This window comes from Sorex fumeus, unplaced genomic scaffold, assembly GCF_029834395.1.
Source record: "Sorex fumeus unplaced genomic scaffold, SorFum_2.1 ptg000252l, whole genome shotgun sequence".
Lineage (NCBI taxonomy): Eukaryota > Metazoa > Chordata > Mammalia > Eulipotyphla > Soricidae > Sorex > Sorex fumeus.
This window is the reverse complement of record NW_026606309.1, coordinates 193881-200000: the sequence shown is the minus strand read 5'-3', so window position 1 is coordinate 200000 and position 6120 is coordinate 193881.

Here is a 6120-nt window from a genome sequence, read left to right as displayed (position 1 = left end):
CTTCTCCTTCTCCTTCTTCTTCTTCTTCTTCTTCTTCTTCTTCTTCTTCTTCTTCTTCTTCTTCTTCTTCTTCTTCTTCTTCTTCATCTCCTTCTTCTTTTTCTGGTACTTCTTGTTCTCTTCTCCTTTATTTCTTCTTCTCCTCCTTCTTCTTCTCCTACCTTCTTCTTCTTTTACTACTAGTGTTACTACTTCTTGTTTTTCCTCTTTTTCCTCCTCTTCCTCTCTATTTTAAATGTCATTATTCGATTTGATCCTTTATATTTCTTTACCGTGGTCCTCTACATCGTCTTCTTTTTCACATCTTTTTCTTTGTTCATTTTCTCCACTTCACACTCCACGTGCCTTTCCCATTCTCCTTCTCATTGACGTCTTCTTCACCCTATTTCTTTTTACTTCTTTCTGACACTGCTTCTTCTTCGCCGTATTCATATTCTTCTTCTTCTTTTTCTTTTACTTCTTCTTCTTCTTCCTCTTCTTCGTATTCTTCTTCATCCTCCTCATCTTCTTCTTATTCTTCATCTTCATATTCTACATCTAATTCTTCTTCTTTTTCTTCTTCTTCTTCTTCTTCTTCTTCTTCTTCTTCTTCTTCTTCATCTTCCTCTTCTTCTTCTACTTCTTCTTCTTCTGCTTCTTCGTCTGCTTCTGATTCTTCTTTCTATTTCCTTCTCCTTTTCTGATTTTTCTTTTCAAATTTTCCATCTTTTTCTTCTTCCGCTTCTGTTTTGTGTCTTCCTCATTATTGTTCTCCTTCTCCTCACCGTTGTGTTACTTCTCCTTCTCCTTCTCCTTCTTCTTCTTCTCCTTCTTCTTCTTCTTCTTCTTCTTCTTCTTCTTCTTCTTCTTCTTCTTCTTCTTCTTCTTCTTCTTCTTCTTCTTCTTCTTCTTCATCTCCTTCTTCTTTTTCTGCTACTTCTTGTTCTCTTCTCCTTTATTTCTTCTTCTGCTCCCTCTCCTTCTCCTGCCTTCTTCCATTTCTTCTTCTTTTACTACTAGTGTTACTACTACTTGTTTTTCCTCTTTTTCCTCCTCTTCCACCCTATTTTAAATGTCATTATCCTACTAGATCATTTCTAGTTCTTTTCCGTGGTCCTCTGCGTCGTCTTCTTCTTCATCATCTTGGTATTTTTTCTTTTCCTCCTCCTCGCACTCCACCTACTGTTCTTCTTCTCCTTCACCTCGACGTCTTCGTCGCCCTATTTCTTTTTATTTCTTTCTGACACTGCTTCTTCTTCGCCGTATTCATTTTCTTCTTCTTTTTCTTTTGTTTCTTCTTATTCCTCTTCGTCTTCTTCGTCTTCTTCTTCGTCCTCCACATCTTCTTCTTATTCTTCATCTTCATATTCTATTTCTGCTTCTCCTTCTTCTTCTTCATCATCATCATCTTCTTCTTCTTCTTCTTCTTCTTCTTCTTCTTCTTCTTCTTCTTCTTCTTCTTCTTCTACTTCTTCTGCTTCTGTGTCTGCTTCTGATTATTCTTTTTATTTTCTTCTCCTTTTCTGATTTTTTCTCTTCAAACTCTCCATCTTGTTCTTCCACTTCTTTTTTGTGTCTTCCTTATTATTGTTCTCCTCCTTCTCCTCACCATCGTAATCCTTCTCCTTCTCCTTCTCCTTCTCCTTCTCCATCTCCTTCTTCTTCTTATTCGTCTTTTTCTTCTTCTTCTTCTTCTTCTTCTTCTTCTTCTTCTTCTTCTTCTTCTTCTTGTTTTTGTTCTTCTTCTTGTTGTTGTTGTTCTTCTTCTTCTTCTTCTTCTTCTTCTTCTTCTTCTTCTTCTTCTTCTTCTTCTTCTTTTTCTTCTTCTGCTCCTCCTTCTTATTCTGCTACTTCTCCTTTTTTCTTCTTATCCTCCTTCTCCTTTTCCTGCCTTCTTCCATTTCTTCTTCTTTTACTACAAGTGTTTCTACTACTTGTTTTTCCTCTTTATCCTCCTCTTCCTCCCTATTTTAAATGTCATTATCCGACTGGATCCTTTATATTTCTTTACCTTAGTCCTCTACATCGTCTTCTTTTTCATCATCTTGTTCTTTTTTATTTTTCCTCCTCCTAACACTCCAACTACTGTTTTCATTCTCCTTCTCATTGACGTCTTCGTCACCCTATTACTTTTTATTTCTTTCTGACAGTGCTTTTTCTTCGCTGTATTCAATTTCTTCCTCTTCTTCTTCTTCTTCTTCTTCTTCTTCTTCTTCTTCTTCTTCTTCTTCTTCTTCTTCTTCTTCTTCTTCTTCTTCTTCTTCCTCTTCTTCTTCGTCTTTGAATTCCTCATGTTCTTCTTATTCTTCATCTTCTTCTTTTTCTTCTTCTACTACTTCTTCTTATCCTACTTACAATTTTCTTCCTCTTTTTGAATTTTTCTTTACATCCTTTGCTACTTCTGCATCTTCTTTTTATATCTCCGTCCTTATTGTTTTCCTCCTCCTTCTTCTCCATCTTCTTCTCCTACTTTTTCTTCTATATATTTCTATTTTTCTTATTCTTCTTCCTCTTTGTCTTTTTCTCATCTTGATTTACCTTTTTCTTCTTCGTTGTATTTCACTTCTTCTAATTTTTCTTCTGATTATTCTTCTTTCTTCTTACACTTTTTACGTAATATCTTATTCTGTTTCTATTTTTCTTGTCTAAATCTTCCCCTTCCACCTTTTTTCGTCTCCATATTCTCCTAACCTTTTGCTTCTACACTTTTTCCTACATCCACTCCGCGTTTACCTTCTTCTTCTTCTTCTTCTTCTTCTTCTTCTTCTTCTTCTTCTTCTTCTTCTTCTTCTTCTTCTTCTTCTTCTTCTTCTTCTTCTTCTTCTTCTCTGCTTCTATGTCTGCTTCTGATTATTCTTTCTATTTTCTTCTCCTTTTCTGATTTTTCTCTTAACTCTCCATCTTCTTCTTCCTCTTCTTTTTTGTGTCTTCCTTATTATTGTTCTCCTCCTTCTCCACACCATCGTAATCCTCCTCCTTCTCCTTTTCCTTCTCCTTCCCCTTCTCCTTCTCCTTCTCCATCTCTTTCTTCTTCTTCTTCTTCTTCTTCTTCTACTTCTTCTTCTTCTTCTTCTACTTCTTCTTCTTCGTCTTTTTCTTCTCCTTCTTCTTCTTGTTCTTGTTCTTCTTCTTCTTCTTCTTGTTCTTCTTCTTCTTCCTCTTCTTCTTCTTCTTCTTCTTTTTCTTCATCTCCTCCTCCTTCTTTTTCTGCTACTTCTTCTCTTCTCCTTTTTTCTTCTTCTCCTCCATCTCCTTCTCCTGCCTTCTTCCCTTTCTTCTTTTTTTACTACTACTGTTACTACTACTTGTTTTTCCTCGTTTTCCTCCTCTTCCTCCCTATTTTAAATGTCATTATCCGACTTGATCCTTTATATTTCTTTACCGTGGTCCTCTACATCGTCTTCTTTTTCATCATCTTGTTCTTTGTTCTTTACCTCCTCCTCACACTTCACCTGCTGTTCTCATTCTCCTTCTCATTGACGTCTTCGTCACCCTATTTCTTTTTATATCTTTCTGACATTGCTTCTCGTTCTTCTTCTTCTTCATCTTCTCCTTCTCCTTCTTCTTCTTCTTCTTCTTCTTCTTCTTCTTCTTCTTCTTCCTCTTCTTCTTCTACTTCTACTTCTTCTCCTTCTCTTTCTTTTTCTTCTCTTCTCCTTCTTTTTCTTCTCCTCCTTCTTCTCTGTCCTTTCTCCATTTCTTTTTCTATTACTACTAGTAATACTACTACTTGTTTTTCCTCTTTTTCCTCCTGTTCCTCCCTATTTTAAATGTCATTATCCACTAGATCATTTCTAGTTCTTTTCCGTGGTCCACTTCGTCGTCTTCTTCTTCATCATCTTAGTCTTTTTTCTTTTCCTCCTCCTCGCGCTCCACCTGCTGTTCTCCTTCTCCTTCTCCTCGACGTATTCGTCGCCCTGTTTCTTCTTATTTCTTTCTGACACTGCTTCTTCTTCTCCGTATTCATATTCTTCTCCTTCTTTTTCTTTTTCTTCTTCTTATTCTTCTTCTTCGTCTTCTTCTTCATCCTCCTCATCTTCTTCTTATTCTTCATCTTCATATTCTATATCTACTTCTTCTTTCTTCTGCTTCTTCTTCTTCTTCTTCTTCTTCTTCTTCTTCTTCTTCTTCTTCTTCTTCTTCTTCTTCTTCCTCATCTTCTTCTCTTCTACTTCTTCTTCTTCTACTTCTGCGTCTGCTTCTGATTCTTCTTTGTAATTCCTTCTACTTTTATGATTTTTCTCTTCAAACTTTCCATCTTCTTCTTCTTCCTCTTCTGTTTTATGTTTTCCTCATTATTGTTCTCCTTCTCACCATTGTAATACTTCTCCTTCTCCTTCTCCTTCTCCTTCTTCTTCTTCTTCTTCTTCTTCTTCTTCTTCTTCTTCTTCTTCTTCTTCTTCTTCTTCTTTTTCATCTCCTTCTTCTCATTCTGCTACTTCTTCTCTTCTCTTTTTTCCTTCTCCTCCTTCTCCTTCTCCTGCCTTCTTCCATTTCTTCTTCTTTTACTACTAGTGTTACTACTACTTGTTTTTCCTCGTTTTCCTCCTCTTCCTCCCTATTTTAAATGCCATTATCCGACTTGATACTTTATATTTCTTTACCGTGGTCCTCTACATCTTCTTCTTTTTCATCATCTTGTTCTTTGTTCTTTACCTCCTCCTCACACTCCACCTGCTGTTCTCATTCTCCTTCTCATTGACGTCTTCGTCACCCTATTTCTTTTTATTTTTTATGACATTGCTTCTGCTTATCCTTCTTCTTCATCTTCTCCTTCTCCTTCTTCTTCTTCTTCTTCTTCTTCTTCTTCTTCTTCTTCTTCTTCTTCTTCTTCTTCTTCTTCTTCTTCTTCCTCTTCTTCTTCTTCTTCTTCTTCCTCTTCTTCTTCTTCTACTTCTATTTCTTCTACTTTTCTTTCTTTTTCTTCTCTTGTCCTTCTTTTTCTTCTCCTGCTTCTCCTTCTCTGTCCTTTTTCCATTTCTTTTTCTATTACTACTAGTAATACTACTACTTGTTTTTCCTCTTTTTCATCCTGTTCCTCCCTATTTTAAATGTCATTATCCTACTAGATCATTTCTAGTTCTTTTCCGTGTTCCTCTTCGTCGTCTTCTTCTTCATCATATTAGTTTTTTTTCTTTTCCTCCTCCTCGCGCTCCACCTGCTGTTCTCCTTCTCCTTCTCCTCCAAGTCTTCGTCGCCCTGATTCTTCTTATTTCTTTCTGACACTGCTTCTTCTTCGCCGTATTCATATTCTTCTTCTTCTTTTTCTTCTTCTTCTTCTTCTTCTTCTTCTTCTTCTTCTTCTTCTTCTTCTTCTTCTTCTTCTTCGTCTTCGTCTTCCTCTTCATCCTTCTCATCTTCTTCTTGTTCTTCATCTTCATATTCTACTTCTACTTCTTCTTTTTCTTCTTCATCTTCTTCTTCTTCTTCTTCTTCTTCATCTTCTTCTTCTTCTACTTCTTCTTCTTCTGGTTCTGCGTCTGCTTCTGATTCTTCTTCGTAATTCCTTCTCCTTTTCTGATTTTTTTCTTCAAACTTTCGATCTTCTTCTTCGTCCTCTTCTGTTTTATGTCTTCCTCATTATTGTTCTCCTTCTCTCCATTGTAGTCCTTCTCCTTCTCCTTCTTCTTCTTCTTCTTCTTCTTCTTCTTCTTCTTCTTCTTCTTCTTCTTCTTCTTCTTCTTCTTCTTCTTCTTCTTCTTCTTCATCTCCGTCTTCTTGTTCTGCTTCTTCTCTTCTCTTTTTTTCTTCTTCTCCTCCTTCTCCTGCCTTCTTCCCTTTCTTCTTCTTTTACTACTAGTGTTACTTTTACTTGTTTTTCCTCTTTTTCCTCCTCTTCCTCCCAATATTAAATGTCATTATCCGACTTGATACTTTATATTTCTTTATCGTAGTCCTCTACATCGTCTTTTTTTTTCATCATCTTGTTCTTTGTTCTTTACCTCCTCCTCACACTCCACCTGCTGTTCTCATTCTCCTTCTCATTGACGTCTTCGTCACCCTATTTCTTTTTATTTCTTTCTGACATTGCTTCTCTTCTTCTTCTTCTTCTTCTTCTTCTTTTTCTTCTTCTTCTACTTCTACTTCTGCTTTTCCTTCTTTTTCTTCTCTTCTCATTTTCTTTTTCTTCTCCTCGTTCTC